General features: G+C 46.6%; 16 non-coding genes across 16 annotated transcripts; all 16 read right to left on the reverse strand.

The window, feature by feature from the left end:
* Window positions 1-655: 655 nt before the first annotated feature.
* On the reverse strand, window positions 656-846 carry LOC141189771 (U2 spliceosomal RNA). The gene has a single exon (XR_012263816.1). It is a non-coding gene; the product is annotated as a U2 spliceosomal RNA (small nuclear RNA).
* A 1,111-nt stretch (window positions 847-1,957) lies between these two features.
* On the reverse strand, window positions 1,958-2,148 carry LOC141189772 (U2 spliceosomal RNA). The gene has a single exon (XR_012263817.1). It is a non-coding gene; the product is annotated as a U2 spliceosomal RNA (small nuclear RNA).
* A 1,123-nt stretch (window positions 2,149-3,271) lies between these two features.
* LOC141189773 (U2 spliceosomal RNA) lies at window positions 3,272-3,462 on the reverse strand. Its single transcript, XR_012263818.1, has one exon. It is a non-coding gene; the product is annotated as a U2 spliceosomal RNA (small nuclear RNA).
* Window positions 3,463-4,581: 1,119 nt separating this feature from the next.
* On the reverse strand, window positions 4,582-4,772 carry LOC141189774 (U2 spliceosomal RNA). Its single transcript, XR_012263819.1, has one exon. It is a non-coding gene; the product is annotated as a U2 spliceosomal RNA (small nuclear RNA).
* Window positions 4,773-5,893: 1,121 nt separating this feature from the next.
* LOC141189775 (U2 spliceosomal RNA) lies at window positions 5,894-6,084 on the reverse strand. Its single transcript, XR_012263820.1, has one exon. It is a non-coding gene; the product is annotated as a U2 spliceosomal RNA (small nuclear RNA).
* A 1,120-nt stretch (window positions 6,085-7,204) lies between these two features.
* Window positions 7,205-7,395, reverse strand: LOC141189776 (U2 spliceosomal RNA). The gene has a single exon (XR_012263821.1). It is a non-coding gene; the product is annotated as a U2 spliceosomal RNA (small nuclear RNA).
* Window positions 7,396-8,515: 1,120 nt separating this feature from the next.
* On the reverse strand, window positions 8,516-8,706 carry LOC141189778 (U2 spliceosomal RNA). The gene has a single exon (XR_012263823.1). It is a non-coding gene; the product is annotated as a U2 spliceosomal RNA (small nuclear RNA).
* Window positions 8,707-9,827: 1,121 nt separating this feature from the next.
* Window positions 9,828-10,018, reverse strand: LOC141184595 (U2 spliceosomal RNA). Its single transcript, XR_012259335.1, has one exon. It is a non-coding gene; the product is annotated as a U2 spliceosomal RNA (small nuclear RNA).
* A 1,126-nt stretch (window positions 10,019-11,144) lies between these two features.
* LOC141184101 (U2 spliceosomal RNA) lies at window positions 11,145-11,335 on the reverse strand. The gene has a single exon (XR_012258888.1). It is a non-coding gene; the product is annotated as a U2 spliceosomal RNA (small nuclear RNA).
* A 1,122-nt stretch (window positions 11,336-12,457) lies between these two features.
* LOC141189779 (U2 spliceosomal RNA) lies at window positions 12,458-12,648 on the reverse strand. The gene has a single exon (XR_012263824.1). It is a non-coding gene; the product is annotated as a U2 spliceosomal RNA (small nuclear RNA).
* Window positions 12,649-13,775: 1,127 nt separating this feature from the next.
* Window positions 13,776-13,966, reverse strand: LOC141189780 (U2 spliceosomal RNA). The gene has a single exon (XR_012263825.1). It is a non-coding gene; the product is annotated as a U2 spliceosomal RNA (small nuclear RNA).
* Window positions 13,967-15,088: 1,122 nt separating this feature from the next.
* Window positions 15,089-15,279, reverse strand: LOC141189782 (U2 spliceosomal RNA). Its single transcript, XR_012263826.1, has one exon. It is a non-coding gene; the product is annotated as a U2 spliceosomal RNA (small nuclear RNA).
* Window positions 15,280-16,401: 1,122 nt separating this feature from the next.
* LOC141189783 (U2 spliceosomal RNA) lies at window positions 16,402-16,592 on the reverse strand. The gene has a single exon (XR_012263827.1). It is a non-coding gene; the product is annotated as a U2 spliceosomal RNA (small nuclear RNA).
* A 1,118-nt stretch (window positions 16,593-17,710) lies between these two features.
* Window positions 17,711-17,901, reverse strand: LOC141189784 (U2 spliceosomal RNA). The gene has a single exon (XR_012263828.1). It is a non-coding gene; the product is annotated as a U2 spliceosomal RNA (small nuclear RNA).
* Window positions 17,902-19,021: 1,120 nt separating this feature from the next.
* Window positions 19,022-19,212, reverse strand: LOC141191322 (U2 spliceosomal RNA). The gene has a single exon (XR_012265319.1). It is a non-coding gene; the product is annotated as a U2 spliceosomal RNA (small nuclear RNA).
* Window positions 19,213-20,331: 1,119 nt separating this feature from the next.
* LOC141189785 (U2 spliceosomal RNA) lies at window positions 20,332-20,522 on the reverse strand. The gene has a single exon (XR_012263829.1). It is a non-coding gene; the product is annotated as a U2 spliceosomal RNA (small nuclear RNA).
* Window positions 20,523-24,450: the final 3,928 nt, after the last annotated feature.

Consider the following 24,450-nt stretch of genomic DNA (forward strand, 5'->3'; position numbering starts at 1 on the left):
TGGATGGCTGAATGTCACTGAGAAGCTCACAGAGACCGCCATACGCAACAGTTTAAAAGAATGCCACAGACTAATCAACCAAACTTTTTGGGTTGGTTTCTCTTTTATAGTCTGCAGGCATTAAATGAAAGAAGTCAGTGTTCCAGCAGAGGGAGACAACGTTTCAGAAAAGGCATTGTAGCAAACCAAAAAAGAAATTTTAAGCGCAGCAGAGTAACCAGCTCACATACCTGTTAGCTCAGGTGAGTTTAAAAGGCTGCTGTTGATAACAAGGGCATTTGCTAAATAGATGGTGTGTGTGCAACAATATACTGAAAGGTCAATTATATTGTGCAGCTTATCTCACCACCTGTAGTTATTTAGGTGAAAGCTCCAAAATGCTTGCCTAATATGTCTGTTTATCCAAAAGGAAGTATAGAGGGAGAGCTAGATAGATAGCATTGCATTACATTACATTACATGGCAATGCAATGCACAGTTGCTGAAGTTGAACCAAAATGAGCTTGTCATCTGGCTTCTGCAACTTTTAACATGAAAAATCCAATGAGGAGAAGAAAAGCAAAGCCAAAGAGTCCATCCCAAAATCCGACAAACAAGCAAAATGAACAAAAAGCATTGAATTCAATTCTTTCTGATTTTAGAAACTGCATTAAAGAAGGGGTGCACCGGTCCTGGAGATACTGCAATACCAGGTCAATGCGTGGAGTGGACAGAGCAAGCTCTTTTTCCATCTCCCTGTTCTAAAAATCCATTTAATATATGGTCCCCAGATAGGGGACGTATCAGATATTAAACTGATAAGAACAGATACTACACTTGATCTTAGCCAAAAGGCCGAGAAGCGATAACCAGAATTGGTTTCCGACTACGGTGCCACCCAAGGATTCTGAAAAGTCCATTTGTGGAGATGGCCACCTGGACTCCCGTTAAGAAGACATGCTGTCAACCTCTAGATCCCTCACATGCCTGCACTTTTCGGCTTGCTGCTGCTGCAATCCACGCGTTTTAGATCTGCATAACTCCACCTCTTTTAGCACAGTACCCTCAACCCCCGGCTGTTCCCACCCGCCTCAACACCATTGGAAGGGAGGAGAACCAATTAAGGCGGGGGGGGGGTGGAACGAGCAGCTGTCTACCCTTAGCAGGAGGGTTGCTGATTAATTACCTCTCCTGCTGCTGGCTGTCCAGCAGCAGACTGAAGGTGGCTGCTGCTGTGCGCAGGTATATAAAGGCTCAGAGCCTATTATGACACGCGCAGCCAGCGTTCCATTGCCACATTCCGTCTACTGCAGGCGGGATACCTGGATGGCTGAATGTCACTGAGAAGCTCACAGAGACCGCCATACGCAACAGTTTAAAAGAATGCCACAGACTAATCAACCAAACTTTTTGGGTTGGTTTCTCTTTTATAGTCTGCAGGCATTAAATGAAAGAAGTCAGTGTTCCAGCAGAGGGAGACAACGTTTCAGAAAAGGCATTGTAGCAAACCAAAAAAGAAATTTTAAGCGCAGCAGAGTAACCAGCTCACATACCTGTTAGCTCAGGTGAGTTTAAAAGGCTGCTGTTGATAACAAGGGCATTTGCTAAATAGATGGTGTGTGTGCAACAATATACTGAAAGGTCAATTATATTGTGCAGCTTATCTCACCACCTGTAGTTATTTAGGTGAAAGCTCCAAAATGCTTGCCTAATATGTCTGTTTATCCAAAAGGAAGTATAGAGGGAGAGCTAGATAGATAGCATTGCATTACATTACATTACATGGCAATGCAATGCACAGTTGCTGAAGTTGAACCAAAATGAGCTTGTCATCTGGCTTCTGCAACTTTTAACATGAAAAATCCAATGAGGAGAAGAAAAGCAAAGCCAAAGAGTCCATCCCAAAATCCGACAAACAAGCAAAATGAACAAAAAGCATTGAATTCAATTCTTTCTGATTTTAGAAACTGCATTAAAGAAGGGGTGCACCGGTCCTGGAGATACTGCAATACCAGGTCAATGCGTGGAGTGGACAGAGCAAGCTCTTTTTCCATCTCCCTGTTCTAAAAATCCATTTAATATATGGTCCCCAGATAGGGGACGTATCAGATATTAAACTGATAAGAACAGATACTACACTTGATCTTAGCCAAAAGGCCGAGAAGCGATAACCAGAATTGGTTTCCGACTACGGTGCCACCCAAGGATTCTGAAAAGTCCATTTGTGGAGATGGCCACCTGGACTCCCGTTAAGAAGACATGCTGTCAACCTCTAGATCCCTCACATGCCTGCACTTTTCGGCTTGCTGCTGCTGCAATCCACGCGTTTTAGATCTGCATAACTCCACCTCTTTTAGCACAGTACCCTCAACCCCCAGCTGTTCCCACCCGCCTCAACACCGTTGGAAGGGAGGAGAACCAATTAAGGCGGGGGGGGGGGGGTGGAACGAGCAGCTGTCTACCCTTAGCAGGAGGGTTGCTGATTAATTACCTCTCCTGCTGCTGCTGCTGCTGGCTGTCCAGCAGCAGACTGAAGGTGGCTGCTGCTGTGCGCAGGTATATAAAGGCTCAGAGCCTATTATGACACGCGCAGCCAGCGTTCCATTGCCACATTCCGTCTACTGCAGGCGGGATACCTGGATGGCTGAATGTCACTGAGAAGCTCACAGAGACCGCCATAAGCAACAGTTTAAAAGAATGCCACAGACTAATCAACCAAACTTTTTGGGTTGGTTTCTCTTTTATAGTCTGCAGGCATTAAATGAAAGAAGTCAGTGTTCCAGCAGAGGGAGACAACGTTTCAGAAAAGGCATTGTAGCAAACCAAAAAAGAAATTTTAAGCGCAGCAGAGTAACCAGCTCACATACCTGTTAGCTCAGGTGAGTTTAAAAGGCTGCTGTTGATAACAAGGGCATTTGCTAAATAGATGGTGTGTGTGCAACAATATACTGAAAGGTCAATTATATTGTGCAGCTTATCTCACCACCTGTAGTTATTTAGGTGAAAGCTCCAAAATGCTTGCCTAATATGTCTGTTTATCCAAAAGGAAGTATAGAGGGAGAGCTAGATAGATAGCATTGCATTACATTACATTACATGGCAATGCAATGCACAGTTGCTGAAGTTGAACCAAAATGAGCTTGTCATCTGGCTTCTGCAACTTTTAACATGAAAAATCCAATGAGGAGAAGAAAAGCAAAGCCAAAGAGTCCATCCCAAAATCCGACAAACAAGCAAAATGAACAAAAAGCATTGAATTCAATTCTTTCTGATTTTAGAAACTGCATTAAAGAAGGGGTGCACCGGTCCTGGAGATACTGCAATACCAGGTCAATGCGTGGAGTGGACAGAGCAAGCTCTTTTTCCATCTCCCTGTTCTAAAAATCCATTTAATATATGGTCCCCAGATAGGGGACGTATCAGATATTAAACTGATAAGAACAGATACTACACTTGATCTTAGCCAAAAGGCCGAGAAGCGATAACCAGAATTGGTTTCCGACTACGGTGCCACCCAAGGATTCTGAAAAGTCCATTTGTGGAGATGGCCACCTGGACTCCCGTTAAGAAGACATGCTGTCAACCTCTAGATCCCTCACATGCCTGCACTTTTCGGCTTGCTGCTGCTGCAATCCACGCGTTTTAGATCTGCATAACTCCACCTCTTTTAGCACAGTACCCTCAACCCCCGGCTGTTCCCACCCGCCTCAACACCGTTGGAAGGGAGGAGAACCAATTAAGGCGGGGGGGGGTGGAACGAGCAGCTGTCTACCCTTAGCAGGAGGGTTGCTGATTAATTACCTCTCCTGCTGCTGCTGCTGCTGGCTGTCCAGCAGCAGACTGAAGGTGGCTGCTGCTGTGCGCAGGTATATAAAGGCTCAGAGCCTATTATGACACGCGCAGCCAGCGTTCCATTGCCACATTCCGTCTACTGCAGGCGGGATACCTGGATGGCTGAATGTCACTGAGAAGCTCACAGAGACCGCCATAAGCAACAGTTTAAAAGAATGCCACAGACTAATCAACCAAACTTTTTGGGTTGGTTTCTCTTTTATAGTCTGCAGGCATTAAATGAAAGAAGTCAGTGTTCCAGCAGAGGGAGACAACGTTTCAGAAAAGGCATTGTAGCAAACCAAAAAAGAAATTTTAAGCGCAGCAGAGTAACCAGCTCACATACCTGTTAGCTCAGGTGAGTTTAAAAGGCTGCTGTTGATAACAAGGGCATTTGCTAAATAGATGGTGTGTGTGCAACAATATACTGAAAGGTCAATTATATTGTGCAGCTTATCTCACCACCTGTAGTTATTTAGGTGAAAGCTCCAAAATGCTTGCCTAATATGTCTGTTTATCCAAAAGGAAGTATAGAGGGAGAGCTAGATAGATAGCATTGCATTACATTACATTACATGGCAATGCAATGCACAGTTGCTGAAGTTGAACCAAAATGAGCTTGTCATCTGGCTTCTGCAACTTTTAACATGAAAAATCCAATGAGGAGATGAAAAGCAAAGCCAAAGAGTCCATCCCAAAATCCGACAAACAAGCAAAATGAACAAAAAGCATTGAATTCAATTCTTTCTGATTTTAGAAACTGCATTAAAGAAGGGGTGCACCGGTCCTGGAGATACTGCAATACCAGGTCAATGCGTGGAGTGGACAGAGCAAGCTCTTTTTCCATCTCCCTGTTCTAAAAATCCATTTAATATATGGTCCCCAGATAGGGGACGTATCAGATATTAAACTGATAAGAACAGATACTACACTTGATCTTAGCCAAAAGGCCGAGAAGCGATAACCAGAATTGGTTTCCGACTACGGTGCCACCCAAGGATTCTGAAAAGTCCATTTGTGGAGATGGCCACCTGGACTCCCGTTAAGAAGACATGCTGTCAACCTCTAGATCCCTCACATGCCTGCACTTTTCGGCTTGCTGCTGCTGCAATCCACGCGTTTTAGATCTGCATAACTCCACCTCTTTTAGCACAGTACCCTCAACCCCCGGCTGTTCCCACCCGCCTCAACACCGTTGGAAGGGAGGAGAACCAATTAAGGCGGGGGGGGGGGTGGAACGAGCAGCTGTCTACCCTTAGCAGGAGGGTTGCTGATTAATTACCTCTCCTGCTGCTGCTGCTGCTGGCTGTCCAGCAGCAGACTGAAGGTGGCTGCTGCTGTGCGCAGGTATATAAAGGCTCAGAGCCTATTATGACACGCGCAGCCAGCGTTCCATTGCCACATTCCGTCTACTGCAGGCGGGATACCTGGATGGCTGAATGTCACTGAGAAGCTCACAGAGACCGCCATAAGCAACAGTTTAAAAGAATGCCACAGACTAATCAACCAAACTTTTTGGGTTGGTTTCTCTTTTATAGTCTGCAGGCATTAAATGAAAGAAGTCAGTGTTCCAGCAGAGGGAGACAACGTTTCAGAAAAGGCATTGTAGCAAACCAAAAAAGAAATTTTAAGCGCAGCAGAGTAACCAGCTCACATACCTGTTAGCTCAGGTGAGTTTAAAAGGCTGCTGTTGATAACAAGGGCATTTGCTAAATAGATGGTGTGTGTGCAACAATATACTGAAAGGTCAATTATATTGTGCAGCTTATCTCACCACCTGTAGTTATTTAGGTGAAAGCTCCAAAATGCTTGCCTAATATGTCTGTTTATCCAAAAGGAAGTATAGAGCGAGAGCTAGATAGATAGCATTGCATTACATTACATTACATGGCAATGCAATGCACAGTTGCTGAAGTTGAACCAAAATGAGCCTGTCATCTGGCTTCTGCAACTTTTAACATGAAAAATCCAATGAGGAGAAGAAAAGCAAAGCCAAAGAGTCCATCCCAAAATCCGACAAACAAGCAAAATGAACAAAAAGCATTGAATTCAATTCTTTCTGATTTTAGAAACTGCATTAAAGAAGGGGTGCACCGGTCCTGGAGATACTGCAATACCAGGTCAATGCGTGGAGTGGACAGAGCAAGCTCTTTTTCCATCTCCCTGTTCTAAAAATCCATTTAATATATGGTCCCCAGATAGGGGACGTATCAGATATTAAACTGATAAGAACAGATACTACACTTGATCTTAGCCAAAAGGCCGAGAAGCGATAACCAGAATTGGTTTCCGACTACGGTGCCACCCAAGGATTCTGAAAAGTCCATTTGTGGAGATGGCCACCTGGACTCCCGTTAAGAAGACATGCTGTCAACCTCTAGATCCCTCACATGCCTGCACTTTTCGGCTTGCTGCTGCTGCAATCCACGCGTTTTAGATCTGCATAACTCCACCTCTTTTAGCACAGTACCCTCAACCCCCGGCTGTTCCCACCCGCCTCAACACCGTTGGAAGGGAGGAGAACCAATTAAGGCGGGGGGGGGGTGGAACGAGCAGCTGTCTACCCTTAGCAGGAGGGTTGCTGATTAATTACCTCTCCTGCTGCTGCTGCTGCTGGCTGTCCAGCAGCAGACTGAAGGTGGCTGCTGCTGTGCGCAGGTATATAAAGGCTCAGAGCCTATTATGACACGCGCAGCCAGCGTTCCATTGCCACATTCCGTCTACTGCAGGCGGGATACCTGGATGGCTGAATGTCACTGAGAAGCTCACAGAGACCGCCATAAGCAACAGTTTAAAAGAATGCCACAGACTAATCAACCAAACTTTTTGGGTTGGTTTCTCTTTTATAGTCTGCAGGCATTAAATGAAAGAAGTCAGTGTTCCAGCAGAGGGAGACAACGTTTCAGAAAAGGCATTGTAGCAAACCAAAAAAGAAATTTTAAGCGCAGCAGAGTAACCAGCTCACATACCTGTTAGCTCAGGTGAGTTTAAAAGGCTGCTGTTGATAACAAGGGCATTTGCTAAATAGATGGTGTGTGTGCAACAATATACTGAAAGGTCAATTATATTGTGCAGCTTATCTCACCACCTGTAGTTATTTAGGTGAAAGCTCCAAAATGCTTGCCTAATATGTCTGTTTATCCAAAGGGAAGTATAGAGGGAGAGCTAGATAGATAGCATTGCATTACATTACATTACATGGCAATGCAATGCACAGTTGCTGAAGTTGAACCAAAATGAGCTTGTCATCTGGCTTCTGCAACTTTTAACATGAAATATCCAATGAGGAGAAGAAAAGCAAAGCCAAAGAGTCCATCCCAAAATCCGACAAACAAGCAAAATGAACAAAAAGCATTGAATTCAATTCTTTCTGATTTTAGAAACTGCATTAAAGAAGGGGTGCACCGGTCCTGGAGATACTGCAATACCAGGTCAATGCGTGGAGTGGACAGAGCAAGCTCTTTTTCCATCTCCCTGTTCTAAAAATCCATTTAATATATGGTCCCCAGATAGGGGACGTATCAGATATTAAACTGATAAGAACAGATACTACACTTGATCTTAGCCAAAAGGCCGAGAAGCGATAACCAGAATTGGTTTCCGACTACGGTGCCACCCAAGGATTCTGAAAAGTCCATTTGTGGAGATGGCCACCTGGACTCCCGTTAAGAAGACATGCTGTCAACCTCTAGATCCCTCACATGCCTGCACTTTTCGGCTTGCTGCTGCTGCAATCCACGCGTTTTAGATCTGCATAACTCCACCTCTTTTAGCACAGCACCCTCAACCCCCGGCTGCTCCCACCCGCCTCAACACCGTTGGAAGGGAGGAGAACCAATTAAGGCGGGGGGGGGGGTGGAACGAGCAGCTGTCTACCCTTAGCAGGAGGGTTGCTGATTAATTACCTCTCCTGCTGCTGCTGCTGCTGGCTGTCCAGCAGCAGACTGAAGGTGGCTGCTGCTGTGCGCAGGTATATAAAGGCTCAGACCCTATTATGACACGTGCAGCCAGCGTTCCATTGCCACATTCCGTCTACTGCAGGCGGGATACCTGGATGGCTGAATGTCACTGAGAAGCTCACAGAGACCGCCATAAGCAACAGTTTAAAAGAATGCCACAGACTAATCAACCAAACTTTTTGGGTTGGTTTCTCTTTTATAGTCTGCAGGCATTAAATGAAAGAAGTCAGTGTTCCAGCAGAGGGAGACAACGTTTCAGAAAAGGCATTGTAGCAAACCAAAAAAGAAATTTTAAGCGCAGCAGAGTAACCAGCTCACATACCTGTTAGCTCAGGTGAGTTTAAAAGGCTGCTGTTGATAACAAGGGCATTTGCTAAATAGATGGTGTGTGTGCAACAATATACTGAAAGGTCAATTATATTGTGCAGCTTATCTCACCACCTGTAGTTATTTAGGTGAAAGCTCCAAAATGCTTGCCTAATATGTCTGTTTATCCAAAAGGAAGTATAGAGGGAGACTAGATAGATAGCATTGCATTACATTACATTACATGGCAATGCAATGCACAGTTGCTGAAGTTGAACCAAAATGAGCTTGTCATCTGGCTTCTGCAACTTTTAACATGAAAAATCCAATGAGGAGAAGAAAAGCAAAGCCAAAGAGTCCATCCCAAAATCCGACAAACAAGCAAAATGAACAAAAAGCATTGAATTCAATTCTTTCTGATTTTAGAAACTGCATTAAAGAAGGGGTGCACCGGTCCTGGAGATACTGCAATACCAGGTCAATGCGTGGAGTGGACAGAGCAAGCTCTTTTTCCATCTCCCTGTTCTAAAAATCCATTTAATATATGGTCCCCAGATAGGGGACGTATCAGATATTAAACTGATAAGAACAGATACTACACTTGATCTTAGCCAAAAGGCCGAGAAGCGATAACCAGAATTGGTTTCCGACTACGGTGCCACCCAAGGATTCTGAAAAGTCCATTTGTGGAGATGGCCACCTGGACTCCCGTTAAGAAGACATGCTGTCAACCTCTAGATCCCTCACATGCCTGCACTTTTCGGCTTGCTGCTGCTGCAATCCACGCGTTTTAGATCTGCATAACTCCACCTCTTTTAGCACAGTACCCTCAACCCCCGGCTGTTCCCACCCGCCTCAACACCGTTGGAAGGGAGGAGAACCAATTAAGGCGGGGGGGGGGGTGGAACGAGCAGCTGTCTACCCTTAGCAGGAGGGTTGCTGATTAATTACCTCTCCTGCTGCTGCTGCTGCTGGCTGTCCAGCAGCAGACTGAAGGTGGCTGCTGCTGTGCGCAGGTATATAAAGGCTCAGAGCCTATTATGACACGCGCAGCCAGCGTTCCATTGCCACATTCCGTCTACTGCAGGCGGGATACCTGGATGGCTGAATGTCACTGAGAAGCTCACAGAGACCGCCATAAGCAGCAGTTTAAAAGAATGCCACAGACTAATCAACCAAACTTTTTGGGTTGGTTTCTCTTTTATAGTCTGCAGGCATTAAATGAAAGAAGTCAGTGTTCCAGCAGAGGGAGACAACGTTTCAGAAAAGGCATTGTAGCAAACCAAAAAAGAAATTTTAAGCGCAGCAGAGTAACCAGCTCACATACCTGTTAGCTCAGGTGACTTTAAAAGGCTGCTGTTGATAACAAGGGCATTTGCTAAATAGATGGTGTGTGTGCAACAATATACTGAAAGGTCAATTATATTGTGCAGCTTATCTCACCACCTGTAGTTATTTAGGTGAAAGCTCCAAAATGCTTGCCTAATATGTCTGTTTATCCAAAAGGAAGTATAGAGGGAGAGCTAGATAGATAGCATTGCATTACATTACATTACATGGCAATGCAATGCACAGTTGCTGAAGTTGAACCAAAATGAGCTTGTCATCTGGCTTCTGCAACTTTTAACATGAAAAATCCAATGAGGAGAAGAAAAGCAAAGCCAAAGAGTCCATCCCAAAATCCGACAAACAAGCAAAATGAACAAAAAGCATTGAATTCAATTCTTTCTGATTTTAGAAACTGCATTAAAGAAGGGGTGCACCGGTCCTGGAGATACTGCAATACCAGGTCAATGCGTGGAGTGGACAGAGCAAGCTCTTTTTCCATCTCCCTGTTCTAAAAATCCATTTAATATATGGTCCCCAGATAGGGGACGTATCAGATATTAAACTGATAAGAACAGATACTACACTTGATCTTAGCCAAAAAGCCGAGAAGCGATAACCAGAATTGGTTTCCGACTACGGTGCCACCCAAGGATTCTGAAAAGTCCATTTGTGGAGATGGCCACCTGGACTCCCGTTAAGAAGACATGCTGTCAACCTCTAGATCCCTCACATGCCTGCACTTTTCGGCTTGCTGCTGCTGCAATCCACGCGTTTTAGATCTGCATAACTCCACCTCTTTTAGCACAGTACCCTCAACCCCCGGCTGTTCCCACCCGCCTCAACACCGTTGGAAGGGAGGAGAACCAATTAAGGCGGGGGGGGGGGGGGGGTGGAACGAGCAGCTGTCTACCCTTAGCAGGAGGGTTGCTGATTAATTACCTCTCCTGCTGCTGCTGCTGCTGGCTGTCCAGCAGCAGACTGAAGGTGGCTGCTGCTGTGCGCAGGTATATAAAGGCTCAGAGCCTATTATGACACGCGCAGCCAGCGTTCCATTGCCACATTCCGTCTACTGCAGGCGGGATACCTGGATGGCTGAATGTCACTGAGAAGCTCACAGAGACCGCCATAAGCAACAGTTTAAAAGAATGCCACAGACTAATCAACCAAACTTTTTGGGTTGGTTTCTCTTTTATAGTCTGCAGGCATTAAATGAAAGAAGTCAGTGTTCCAGCAGAGGGAGACAACGTTTCAGAAAAGGCATTGTAGCAAACCAAAAAAGAAATTTTAAGCGCAGCAGAGTAACCAGCTCACATACCTGTTAGCTCAGGTGAGTTTAAAAGGCTGCTGTTGATAACAAGGGCATTTGCTAAATAGATGGTGTGTGTGCAACAATATACTGAAAGGTCAATTATATTGTGCAGCTTATCTCACCACCTGTAGTTACTTAGGTGAAAGCTCCAAAATGCTTGCCTAATATGTCTGTTTATCCAAAAGGAAGTATAGAGGGAGAGCTAGATAGATAGCATTGCATTACATTACATTACATGGCAATGCAATGCACAGTTGCTGAAGTTGAACCAAAATGAGCTTGTCATCTGGCTTCTGCAACTTTTAACATGAAAAATCCAATGAGGAGAAGAAAAGCAAAGCCAAAGAGTCCATCCCAAAATCCGACAAACAAGCAAAATGAACAAAAAGCATTGAATTCAATTCTTTCTGATTTTAGAAACTGCATTAAAGAAGGGTTGCACCGGTCCTGGAGATACTGCAATACCAGGTCAATGCATGGAGTGGACAGAGCAAGCTCTTTTTCCATCTCCCTGTTCTAAAAATCCATTTAATATATGGTCCCCAGATAGGGGACGTATCAGATATTAAACTGATAAGAACAGATACTACACTTGATCTTAGCCAAAAGGCCGAGAAGCGATAACCAGAATTGGTTTCCGACTACGGTGCCACCCAAGGATTCTGAAAAGTCCATTTGTGGAGATGGCCACCTGGACTCCCGTTAAGAAGACATGCTGTCAACCTCTAGATCCCTCACATGCCTGCACTTTTCGGCTTGCTGCTGCTGCAATCCACGCGTTTTAGATCTGCATAACTCCACCTCTTTTAGCACAGTACCCTCAACCCCCGGCTGCTCCCACCCGCCTCAACACCGTTGGAAGGGAGGAGAACCAATTAAGGCGGGGGGGGGGGTTGGAACGAGCAGCTGTCTACCCTTAGCAGGAGGGTTGCTGATTAATTACCTCTCCTGCTGCTGCTGCTGCTGGCTGTCCAGCAGCAGACTGAAGGTGGCTGCTGCTGTGCGCAGGTATATAAAGGCTCAGAGCCTATTATGACACGTGCAGCCAGCGTTCCATTGCCACATTCCGTCTACTGCAGGCGGGATACCTGGATGGCTGAATGTCACTGAGAAGCTCACAGAGACCGCCATAAGCAACAGTTTAAAAGAATGCCACAGACTAATCAACCAAACTTTTTGGGTTGGTTTCTCTTTTATAGTCTGCAGGCATTAAATGAAAGAAGTCAGTGTTCCAGCAGAGGGAGACAACGTTTCAGAAAAGGCATTGTAGCAAACCAAAAAAGAAATTTTAAGCGCAGCAGAGTAACCAGCTCACATACCTGTTAGCTCAGGTGAGTTTAAAAGGCTGCTGTTGATAACAAGGGCATTTGCTAAATAGATGGTGTGTGTGCAACAATATACTGAAAGGTCAATTATATTGTGCAGCTTATCTCACCACCTGTAGTTATTTAGGTGAAAGCTCCAAAATGCTTGCCTAATATGTCTGTTTATCCAAAAGGAAGTATAGAGGGAGAGCTAGATAGATAGCATTGCATTACATTACATTACATGGCAATGCAATGCACAGTTGCTGAAGTTGAACCAAAATGAGCTTGTCATCTGGCTTCTGCAACTTTTAACATGAAAAATCCAATGAGGAGAAGAAAAGCAAAGCCAAAGAGTCCATCCCAAAATCCGACAAACAAGCAAAATGAACAAAAAGCATTGAATTCAATTCTTTCTGATTTTAGAAACTGCATTAAAGAAGGGGTGCACCGGTCCTGGAGATACTGCAATACCAGGTCAATGCGTGGAGTGGACAGAGCAAGCTCTTTTTCCATCTCCCTGTTCTAAAAATCCATTTAATATATGGTCCCCAGATAGGGGACGTATCAGATATTAAACTGATAAGAACAGATACTACACTTGATCTTAGCCAAAAGGCCGAGAAGCGATAACCAGAATTGGTTTCCGACTACGGTGCCACCCAAGGATTCTGAAAAGTCCATTTGTGGAGATGGCCACCTGGACTCCCGTTAAGAAGACATGCTGTCAACCTCTAGATCCCTCACATGCCTGCACTTTTCGGCTTGCTGCTGCTGCAATCCACGCGTTTTAGATCTGCATAACTCCACCTCTTTTAGCACAGTACCCTCAACCCCCGGCTGTTCCCACCCGCCTCAACACCGTTGGAAGGGAGGAGAACCAATTAAGGCGGGGGGGGGGGGGGGGGTGGAACGAGCAGCTGTCTACCCTTAGCAGGAGGGTTGCTGATTAATTACCTCTCCTGCTGCTGCTGCTGCTGGCTGTCCAGCAGCAGACTGAAGGTGGCTGCTGCTGTGCGCAGGTATATAAAGGCTCAGAGCCTATTATGACACGCGCAGCCAGCGTTCCATTGCCACATTCCGTCTACTGCAGGCGGGATACCTGGATGGCTGAATGTCACTGAGAAGCTCACAGAGACCGCCATAAGCAACAGTTTAAAAGAATGCCACAGACTAATCAACCAAACTTTTTGGGTTGGTTTCTCTTTTATAGTCTGCAGGCATTAAATGAAAGAAGTCAGTGTTCCAGCAGAGGGAGACAACGTTTCAGAAAAGGCATTGTAGCAAACCAAAAAAGAAATTTTAAGCGCAGCAGAGTAACCAGCTCACATACCTGTTAGCTCAGGTGAGTTTAAAAGGCTGCTGTTGATAACAAGGGCATTTGCTAAATAGATGGTGTGTGTGCAACAATATACTGAAAGGTCAATTATATTGTGCAGCTTATCTCACCACCTGTAGTTATTTAGGTGAAAGCTCCAAAATGCTTGCCTAATATGTCTGTTTATCCAAAAGGAAGTATAGAGGGAGAGCTAGATAGATAGCATTGCATTACATTACATTACATGGCAATGCAATGCACAGTTGCTGAAGTTGAACCAAAATGAGCTTGTCATCTGGCTTCTGCAACTTTTAACATGAAAAATCCAATGAGGAGAAGAAAAGCAAAGCCAAAGAGTCCATCCCAAAATCCGACAAACAAGCAAAATGAACAAAAAGCATTGAATTCAATTCTTTCTGATTTTAGAAACTGCATTAAAGAAGGGGTGCACCGGTCCTGGAGATACTGCAATACCAGGTCAATGCGTGGAGTGGACAGAGCAAGCTCTTTTTCCATCTCCCTGTTCTAAAAATCCATTTAATATATGGTCCCCAGATAGGGGACGTATCAGATATTAAACTGATAAGAACAGATACTACACTTGATCTTAGCCAAAAGGCCGAGAAGCGATAACCAGAATTGGTTTCCGACTACGGTGCCACCCAAGGATTCTGAAAAGTCCATTTGTGGAGATGGCCACCTGGACTCCCGTTAAGAAGACATGCTGTCAACCTCTAGATCCCTCACATGCCTGCACTTTTCGGCTTGCTGCTGCTGCAATCCACGCGTTTTAGATCTGCATAACTCCACCTCTTTTAGCACAGTACCCTCAACCCCCGGCTGTTCCCACCCGCCTCAACACCGTTGGAAGGGAGGAGAACCAATTAAGGCGGGGGGGGGGGGTGGAACGAGCAGCTGTCTACCCTTAGCAGGAGGGTTGCTGATTAATTACCTCTCCTGCTGCTGCTGCTGCTGGCTGTCCAGCAGCAGACTGAAGGTGGCTGCTGCTGTGCGCAGGTATATAAAGGCTCAGAGCCTATTATGACACGCGCAGCCAGCGTTCCATTGCCACATTCCGTCTACTGCAGGCGGGATACCTGGATGGCTGAATGTCACTGAGAAGCTCACAGAGACCGCCATAAGCAACAGTTTAAAAGAATGCCACAGACTAATCAACCAAACTTTTTGGGTTGGTTTCTCTTTTATAGTCTGCAGGCATTAAATGAAAGAAGTCAGTGTTCCAGCAGAGGGAGACAACGTTTCAGAAAAGGCATTGTAGCAAACCAAAAAAGAAATTTTAAGCGCAGCAGAGTAACCAGCTCACATACCTGTTAGCTCAGGTGAGTTTAAAAGGCTGCTGTTGATAACAAGGGCATTTGCTAAATAGATGGTGTGTGTGCAACAATATACTGAAAGGTCAATTATATTGTGCAGCTTATCTCACCACCTGTAGTTATTTAGGTGAAAGCTCCAAAATGCTTGCCTAATATGTCTGTTTATCCAAAAGGAAGTATAGAGGGAGAGCTAGATAGATAGCATTGCATTACATTACATTACATGGCAATGCAATGCACAGTTGCTGAAGTTGAACCAAAATGAGCTTGTCATCTGGCTTCTGCAACTTTTAACATGAAAAATCCAATGAGGAGAAGAAAAGCAAAGCCAAAGAGTCCATCCCAAAATCCGACAAACAAGCAAAATGAACAAAAAGCATTGAATTCAATTCTTTCTGATTTTAGAAACTGCATTAAAGAAGGGGTGCACCGGTCCTGGAGATACTGCAATACCAGGTCAATGCGTGGAGTGGACAGAGCAAGCTCTTTTTCCATCTCCCTGTTCTAAAAATCCATTTAATATATGGTCCCCAGATAGGGGACGTATCAGATATTAAACTGATAAGAACAGATACTACACTTGATCTTAGCCAAAAGGCCGAGAAGCGATAACCAGAATTGGTTTCCGACTACGGTGCCACCCAAGGATTCTGAAAAGTCCATTTGTGGAGATGGCCACCTGGACTCCCGTTAAGAAGACATGCTGTCAACCTCTAGATCCCTCACATGCCTGCACTTTTCGGCTTGCTGCTGCTGCAATCCACGCGTTTTAGATCTGCATAACTCCACCTCTTTTAGCACAGTACCCTCAACCCCCGGCTGTTCCCACCCGCCTCAACACCGTTGGAAGGGAGGAGAACCAATTAAGGCGGGGGGGGGGGGTGGAACGAGCAGCTGTCTACCCTTAGCAGGAGGGTTGCTGATTAATTACCTCTCCTGCTGCTGCTGCTGCTGGCTGTCCAGCAGCAGACTGAAGGTGGCTGCTGCTGTGCGCAGGTATATAAAGGCTCAGAGCCTATTATGACACGCGCAGCCAGCGTTCCATTGCCACATTCCGTCTACTGCAGGCGGGATACCTGGATGGCTGAATGTCACTGAGAAGCTCACAGAGACCGCCATAAGCAACAGTTTAAAAGAATGCCACAGACTAATCAACCAAACTTTTTGGGTTGGTTTCTCTTTTATAGTCTGCAGGCATTAAATGAAAGAAGTCAGTGTTCCAGCAGAGGGAGACAACGTTTCAGAAAAGGCATTGTAGCAAACCAAAAAAGAAATTTTAAGCGCAGCAGAGTAACCAGCTCACATACCTGTTAGCTCAGGTGAGTTTAAAAGGCTGCTGTTGATAACAAGGGCATTTGCTAAATAGATGGTGTGTGTGCAACAATATACTGAAAGGTCAATTATATTGTGCAGCTTATCTCACCACCTGTAGTTATTTAGGTGAAAGCTCCAAAATGCTTGCCTAATATGTCTGTTTATCCAAAAGGAAGTATAGAGGGAGAGCTAGATAGATAGCATTGCATTACATTACATTACATGGCAATGCAATGCACAGTTGCTGAAGTTGAACCAAAATGAGCTTGTCATCTGGCTTCTGCAACTTTTAACATGAAAAATCCAATGAGGAGAAGAAAAGCAAAGCCAAAGAGTCCATCCCAAAATCCGACAAACAAGCAAAATGAACAAAAAGCATTGAATTCAATTCTTTCTGATTTTAAAAACTGCATTAAAGAAGGGGTGCACCGGTCCTGGAGATACTGCAATACCAGGTCAATGCGTGGAGTGGACAGAGCAAGCTCTTTTTCCATCTCCCTGTTCTAAAAATCCATTTAATATATGGTCCCCAGATAGGGGACGTATCAGATATTAAACTGATAAGAACAGATACTACACTTGATCTTAGCCAAAAGGCCGAGAAGCGATAACCAGAATTGGTTTCCGACTACGGTGACACCCAAGGATTCTGAAAAGTCCATTTGTGGAGATGGCCACCTGGACTCCCGTTAAGAAGACATGCTGTCAACCTCTAGATCCCTCACATGCCTGCACTTTTCGGCTTGCTGCTGCTGCAATCCACGCGTTTTAGATCTGCATAACTCCACCTTTTAGCACAGTACCCTCAACCCCCGGCTGTTCCCACCCGCCTCAACACCGTTGGAAGGGAGGAGAACCAATTAAGGCGGGGGGGGGGTGGAACGAGCAGCTGTCTACCCTTAGCAGGAGGGTTGCTGATTAATTACCTCTCCTGCTGCTGCTGCTGCTGGCTGTCCAGCAGCAGACTGAAGGTGGCTGCTGCTGTGTGCAGGTATATAAAGGCTCAGAGCCTATTATGACACGCGCAGCCAGCGTTCCATTGCCACATTCCGTCTACTGCAGGCGGGATACCTGGATGGCTGAATGTCACTGAGAAGCTCACAGAGACCGCCATAAGCAACAGTTTAAAAGAATGCCACAGACTAATCAACCAAACTTTTTGGGTTGGTTTCTCTTTTATAGTCTGCAGGCATTAAATGAAAGAAGTCAGTGTTCCAGCAGAGGGAGACAACGTTTCAGAAAAGGCATTGTAGCAAACCAAAAAAGAAATTTTAAGCGCAGCAGAGTAACCAGCTCACATACCTGTTAGCTCAGGTGAGTTTAAAAGGCTGCTGTTGATAACAAGGGCATTTGCTAAATAGATGGTGTGTGTGCAACAATATACTGAAAGGTCAATTATATTGTGCAGCTTATCTCACCACCTGTAGTTATTTAGGTGAAAGCTCCAAAATGCTTGCCTAATATGTCTGTTTATCCAAAAGGAAGTATAGAGGGAGAGCTAGATAGATAGCATTGCATTACATTACATTACATGGCAATGCAATGCACAGTTGCTGAAGTTGAACCAAAATGAGCTTGTCATCTGGCTTCTGCAACTTTTAACATGAAAAATCCAATGAGGAGAAGAAAAGCAAAGCCAAAGAGTCCATCCCAAAATCCGACAAACAAGCAAAATGAACAAAAAGCATTGAATTCAATTCTTTCTGATTTTAGAAACTGCATTAAAGAAGGGGTGCACCGGTCCTGGAGATACTGCAATACCAGGTCAATGCGTGGAGTGGACAGAGCAAGCTCTTTTTCCATCTCCCTGTTCTAAAAATCCATTTAATATATGGTCCCCAGATAGGGGACGTATCAGATATTAAACTGATAAGAACAGATACTACACTTGATCTTAGCCAAAAGGCCGAGAAGCGATAACCAGAATTGGTTTCCGACTACGGTGCCACCCAAGGATTCTGAAAAGTCCATTTGTGGAGATGGCCACCTGGACTCCCGTTAAGAAGACATGCTGTCAACCTCTAGATCCCTCACATGCCTGCACTTTTCGGCTTGCTGCTGCTGCAATCCACGCGTTTTAGATCTGCATAACTCCACCTCTTTTAGCACAGTACCCTCAACCCCCGGCTGTTCCCACCCGCCTCAACACCGTTGGAAGGGAGGAGAACCAATTAAGGCGGGGGGGGGGTGGAACGAGCAGCTGTCTACCCTTAGCAGGAGGGTTGCTGATTAATTACCTCTCCTGCTGCTGCTGCTGCTGGCTGTCCAGCAGCAGACTGAAGGTGGCTGCTGCTGTGCGCAGGTATATAAAGGCTCAGAGCCTATTATGACACGCGCAGCCAGCGTTCCATTGCCACATTCCGTCTACTGCAGGCGGGATACCTGGATGGCTGAATGTCACTGAGAAGCTCACAGAGACCGCCATAAGCAACAGTTTAAAAGAATGCCACAGACTAATCAACCAAACTTTTTGGGTTGGTTTCTCTTTTATAGTCTGCAGGCATTAAATGAAAGAAGTCAGTGTTCCAGCAGAGGGAGACAACGTTTCAGAAAAGGCATTGTAGCAAACCAAAAAAGAAATTTTAAGCGCAGCAGAGTAACCAGCTCACATACCTGTTAGCTCAGGTGAGTTTAAAAGGCTGCTGTTGATAACAAGGGCATTTGCTAAATAGATGGTGTGTGTGCAACAATATACTGAAAGGTCAATTATATTGTGCAGCTTATCTCACCACCTGTAGTTATTTAGGTGAAAGCTCCAAAATGCTTGCCTAATATGTCTGTTTATCCAAAAGGAAGTATAGAGGGAGAGCTAGATAGATAGCATTGCATTACATTACATTACATGGCAATGCAATGCACAGTTGCTGAAGTTGAACCAAAATGAGCTTGTCATCTGGCTTCTGCAACTTTTAACATGAAAAATCCAATGAGGAGAAGAAAAGCAAAGCCAAAGAGTCCATCCCAAAATCCGACAAACAAGCAAAATGAACAAAAAGCATTGAATTCAATTCTTTCTGATTTTAGAAACTGCATTAAAGAAGGGGTGCACCGGTCCTGGAGATACTGCAATACCAGGTCAATGCATGGAGTGGACAGAGCAAGCTCTTTTTCCATCTCCCTGTTCTAAAAATCCATTTAATATATGGTCCCCAGATAGGGGACGTATCAGATATTAAACTGATAAGAACAGATACTACACTTGATCTTAGCCAAAAGGCCGAGAAGCGATAACCAGAATTGGTTTCCGACTACGGTGCCACCCAAGGATTCTGAAAAGTCCATTTGTGGAGATGGCCACCTGGACTCCCGTTAAGAAGACATGCTGTCAACCTCTAGATCCCTCACATGCCTGCACTTTTCGGCTTGCTGCTGCTGCAATCCACGCGTTTTAGATCTGCATAACTCCACCTCTTTTAGCACAGTACCCTCAACCCCCGGCTGTTCCCACCCGCCTCAACACCGTTGGAAGGGAGGAGAACCAATTAAGGCGGGGGGGGGTGGAACGAGCAGCTGTCTACCCTTAGCAGGAGGGTTGCTGATTAATTACCTCTCCTGCTGCTGCTGCTGCTGGCTGTCCAGCAGCAGACTGAAGGTGGCTGCTGCTGTGCGCAGGTATATAAAGGCTCAGAGCCTATTATGACACGCGCAGCCAGCGTTCCATTGCCACATTCCGTCTACTGCAGGCGGGATACCTGGATGGCGGAATGTCACTGAGAAGCTCACAGAGACCGCCATAAGCAACAGTTTACAAGAATGCCACAGACTAATCAACCAAACTTTTTGGGTTGGTTTCTCTTTTATAGTCTGCAGGCATTAAATGAAAGAAGTCAGTGTTCCAGCAGAGGGAGACAACGTTTCAGAAAAGGCATTGTAGCAAACCAAAAAAGAAATTTTAAGCGCAGCAGAGTAACCAGCTCACATACCTGTTAGCTCAGGTGAGTTTAAAAGGCTGCTGTTGATAACAAGGGCATTTGCTAAATAGATGGTGTGTGTGCAACAATATACTGAAAGGTCAATTATATTGTGCAGCTTATCTCACCACCTGTAGTTATTTAGGTGAAAGCTCCAAAATGCTTGCCTAATATGTCTGTTTATCCAAAAGGAAGTATAGAGGGAGAGCTAGATAGATAGCATTGCATTACATTACATTACATGGCAATGCAATGCACAGTTGCTGAAGTTGAACCAAAATGAGCTTGTCATCTGGCTTCTGCAACTTTTAACATGAAAAATCCAATGAGGAGAAGAAAAGCAAAGCCAAAGAGTCCATCCCAAAATCCGACAAACAAGCAAAATGAACAAAAAGCATTGAATTCAATTCTTTCTGATTTTAGAAACTGCATTAAAGAAGGGGTGCACCGGTCCTGGAGATACTGCAATACCAGGTCAATGCGTGGAGTGGACAGAGCAAGCTCTTTTTCCATCTCCCTGTTCTAAAAATCCATTTAATATATGGTCCCCAGATAGGGGACGTATCAGATATTAAACTGATAAGAACAGATACTACACTTGATCTTAGCCAAAAGGCCGAGAAGCGATAACCAGAATTGGTTTCCGACTACGGTGCCACCCAAGGATTCTGAAAAGTCCATTTGTGGAGATGGCCACCTGGACTCCCGTTAAGAAGACATGCTGTCAACCTCTAGATCCCTCACATGCCTGCACTTTTCGGCTTGCTGCTGCTGCAATCCACGCGTTTTAGATCTGCATAACTCCACCTCTTTTAGCACAGTACCCTCAACCCCCGGCTGTTCCCACCCGCCTCAACACCGTTGGAAGGGAGGAGAACCAATTAAGGCGGGGGGGGGGGTGGAACGAGCAGCTGTCTACCCTTAGCAGGAGGGTTGCTGATTAATTACCTCTCCTGCTGCTGCTGCTGCTGGCTGTCCAGCAGCAGACTGAAGGTGGCTGCTGCTGTGCGCAGGTATATAAAGGCTCAGAGCCTATTATGACACGCGCAGCCAGCGTTCCATTGCCACATTCCGTCTACTGCAGGCGGGATACCTGGATGGCTGAATGTCACTGAGAAGCTCACAGAGACCGCCATAAGCAACAGTTTAAAAGAATGCCACAGACTAATCAACCAAACTTTTTGGGTTGGTTTCTCTTTTATAGTCTGCAGGCATTAAATGAAAGAAGTCAGTGTTCCAGCAGAGGGAGACAACGTTTCAGAAAAGGCATTGTAGCAAACCAAAAAAGAAATTTTAAGCGCAGCAGAGTAACCAGCTCACATACCTGTTAGCTCAGGTGAGTTTAAAAGGCTGCTGTTGATAACAAGGGCATTTGCTAAATAGATGGTGTGTGTGCAACAATATACTGAAAGGTCAATTATATTGTGCAGCTTATCTCACCACCTGTAGTTATTTAGGTGAAAGCTCCAAAATGCTTGTGTGACACCCCAGGGGTCTGGTTGCCACAGTGATAGAGATATTACGTCTGAGAGCAGGTGGGAGGTCCTTTGGTCAGGGATCCTGTGCATGCCACACCTCCTGCCTAGTCTTGGGAGGGGAAGGACTTCCCCTATATAAACCCGGGGCTGAGGCAGGGTGAGTGAGACAAGTGGAGTAGAGACAAGAAGCAGCATAGGAAACAGCAGAGTTACAAGGAGTCAGGGGCTGGCAGCTGCAGAGCTCGCCCTGACTAAGAAGACTTCTTTCCGGACCCGGAGTCCGAGGCTGTGGGGACTAACTCCTACCCAGCAGCAGAATCCGTCAGGCAGGGGATTTCAGGTCCTCTGGCCCAGAAGCCCGAAGGCACGGTCACACGCGTGGGACCAGCACCGCCATCGTGGAGCGGAAGCCATTAGAAGGCCCCGAGTCACCGGCCATACGGGTGAGCACCACACGGTACACTCAGGGACGTGGACTACTTACATCAGCTTCTAGCAAGGTAGCCAGAAGAGTACAGTCAGTTTGGGAGGCCTACAACTACGCCTGGCCAGGGGAGATCCCATCTGCTCAAGGACTGACCAGGCCCCGTTCGCTAGCAAGTACTCCAGGAGGGTCTATCGTTGTTACCAGTAAAGACCCTGAACTACACCGTACCGTCTCTGAGTGGTTCCTGCTACCCCCATCATCCACGTCGGCTGCCCTGAGGCCATACCCCTCCCGTTGGGGGTTATACTATCACGCTGCATAATCCTACCATCGGCCTCAGCGGTCTGCCCCGCAGCAGCAGCTCCCTGGCTGCACTCAACGGGTGGCGTAGTCATCAACTATTTACTACTAATAGACTGCCGTCTAGTTTGACTCCCTGGGCACGGACCGGGTCACCGCCACGAGACTACAACCCTCCACTGATCCGGCTCCGGGTAAGCTCCCGCGTGCGCAACGCAGCGCGACACAGGCCCAGGGGCGCGTCAACTTTGGCGTAGTCGGCAGGATTTCGTGCCCGCAACCACCGGGTACTGCGTGCCTGAAAAGCAAAGACTGTTCAAACTTACCAGTGGTGAAGATTCCCGCTATCCGTGGAGGTTTCCCGCCATCCGGCGCCATCTTCTACCTTCTTCCCGCCATCCGCGAAGTTTTCCCGCCATCCGGCGCCATCTTGAACCTTCTTCCCGCCATCCGTGGAGTTTTCCCGCCATTGGACGCCATCTTGAGGACGCCGCGCGGGAAGAAGAGGGGCGTGGACTCCGAAAGCGCGCGAGAACTGAAGCCCCGCCTCACGTCCGGACGTTGCGTAAGGTCCTGGAAGGAGCCCAGCAGACGCCGACGTCGCAGGAGCGCGACGGAAGGTCCTCAACCCTGACGATCCACTGCGGAGCCGCAGCCTATGGAAGAGGATCATCGCAAGGTAGGCCACGGTCCACTAGGGGGGAGGAAGATGTCGGATACGGAGGAGAGCTTCACTGCCTCAACCCCCGCCAGCGCTACCGCTGCTGCAGTTATGCCCTTCACCATGCCCTATATCCCGGGAGCAGCTTGGCTACCCCAGTACTCAGGGGAGTCACATACCCTGCATGACTTTAGAGAAAAGCTGGATAGCCTCTTCCAGGTGTACCCCCTCACAGAAGAGCAAAAAGTGAGCATCCTGGTGGCCCAACTAACCAGGGCAGCCAAAAGGGAAGTAAAATCCTGGCCACCTGGGAGGAAGACTGTCGCAGTGATACTAACCCGGCTGAAGGACACCTTTGATACCCGCACCTCAGCCGAGATTAAGCTTAGATTCTACGGGTGCAAGCAGCGAGCGCATGAGAGTATAAGGGACTATGCACTAAACCTACAAGAGGCCCTGAGGGCCATAAAGCAGACCGACCCCGATGGGGTGGGAAACGAGGACAGGCTGTTGACTGAACAATTTATAGAGGGTTTATATTGCAATGCCCACCGAACCCAGTTGCGGGCAATGGCCTTACAGGATCCCCATCTGGACTTTGCACAGTTCAAGGACAGAGCCATCCGGGTGCTCCGAGAACCGGCACCAGGTGGCGTTGTGACCCACAGACGCCCCACTACCACTTACTACCAGGAGGCGGCGCCCTTGTCAGCAGGGCCTGTGGGAGCTGATGCGCAGGCTTTGGACAATGACCCGGCTCCAGACCTACACCATCAGGTCCAAGAGCTAGCTAAGAGCGTTGCTGCGCTAACCCGAACTGTGCAGTCTTTACAGGCTTCCACCCCAGGGAAGATCCAGCTGGCATCCGGACCGGAGGACATCCCGTGGCGTCGACCAAGGAGGACCCCACCGGCCAGAGGAAGACCCAGTGACCGATACAGTGAGGACGGACGACCCATCTGCCGCCGCTGCAATCAACCCGGACATATGGCAAGGTACTGTTCTTTAAACGGGCACAACCTGGGGTAGAGGGCCAACCCCCAGGAAAAAGATCACCAGGCCCATCGAACTGGCGCGACAGATATGTGGGAGGACGTCCAGTCTTGCCTGTGGTACTGGATGGCATTCCCATGAGTGCCCTACTGGACACCGGGTCACAGGTCACCACCATCCCGTACGTGCTCTTCAAGCAGTACTGGAATGACTCGGATATTACCCGCTACCCTGACGACGACTTGAGTATCATCGCCAGCAATGGTCAGCCCGTGCCACAGATCGGATTTAAAGAGGTGACCATCAAAATTGGTAGAGTCGAACTGGCCGCACAGGGACTGATCATTGTAGATATTGACAAACATGAGAGTCACCCAAAAATAACTCTAGGAACTAATGTAATTGAAAATTGTCTTGCAGAGGTGATTTTCCTTTTACAGCAGGTTGCCAAGAATGCCAGCTCCGGCGAGCAGCGGGTGCTCCAGAAAGAGATCCGGGCACTGATGCAACGGCAACAAGTGGAACTCTCCGGCGGTGAGATTGGTAGCGTAAGAATGTGTGACCCTTTTCCTATTGCCATGCCCCCAAAAAGTGAAATGATGATTTGGTGCCGGGCAGCTATTGGTCTGAGAGGTAGAGATTACCAGGCAATGGTAGAACCAGTTTACTCAGACAGTAGGCCCACCATTTTGACAGC

This window comes from Phyllobates terribilis, unplaced genomic scaffold, assembly GCF_046119375.1.
Source record: "Phyllobates terribilis strain yellow unplaced genomic scaffold, ASM4611937v1 Scaffold_40__1_contigs__length_11209783, whole genome shotgun sequence".
NCBI classification, from domain to species: domain Eukaryota; kingdom Metazoa; phylum Chordata; class Amphibia; order Anura; family Dendrobatidae; genus Phyllobates; species Phyllobates terribilis.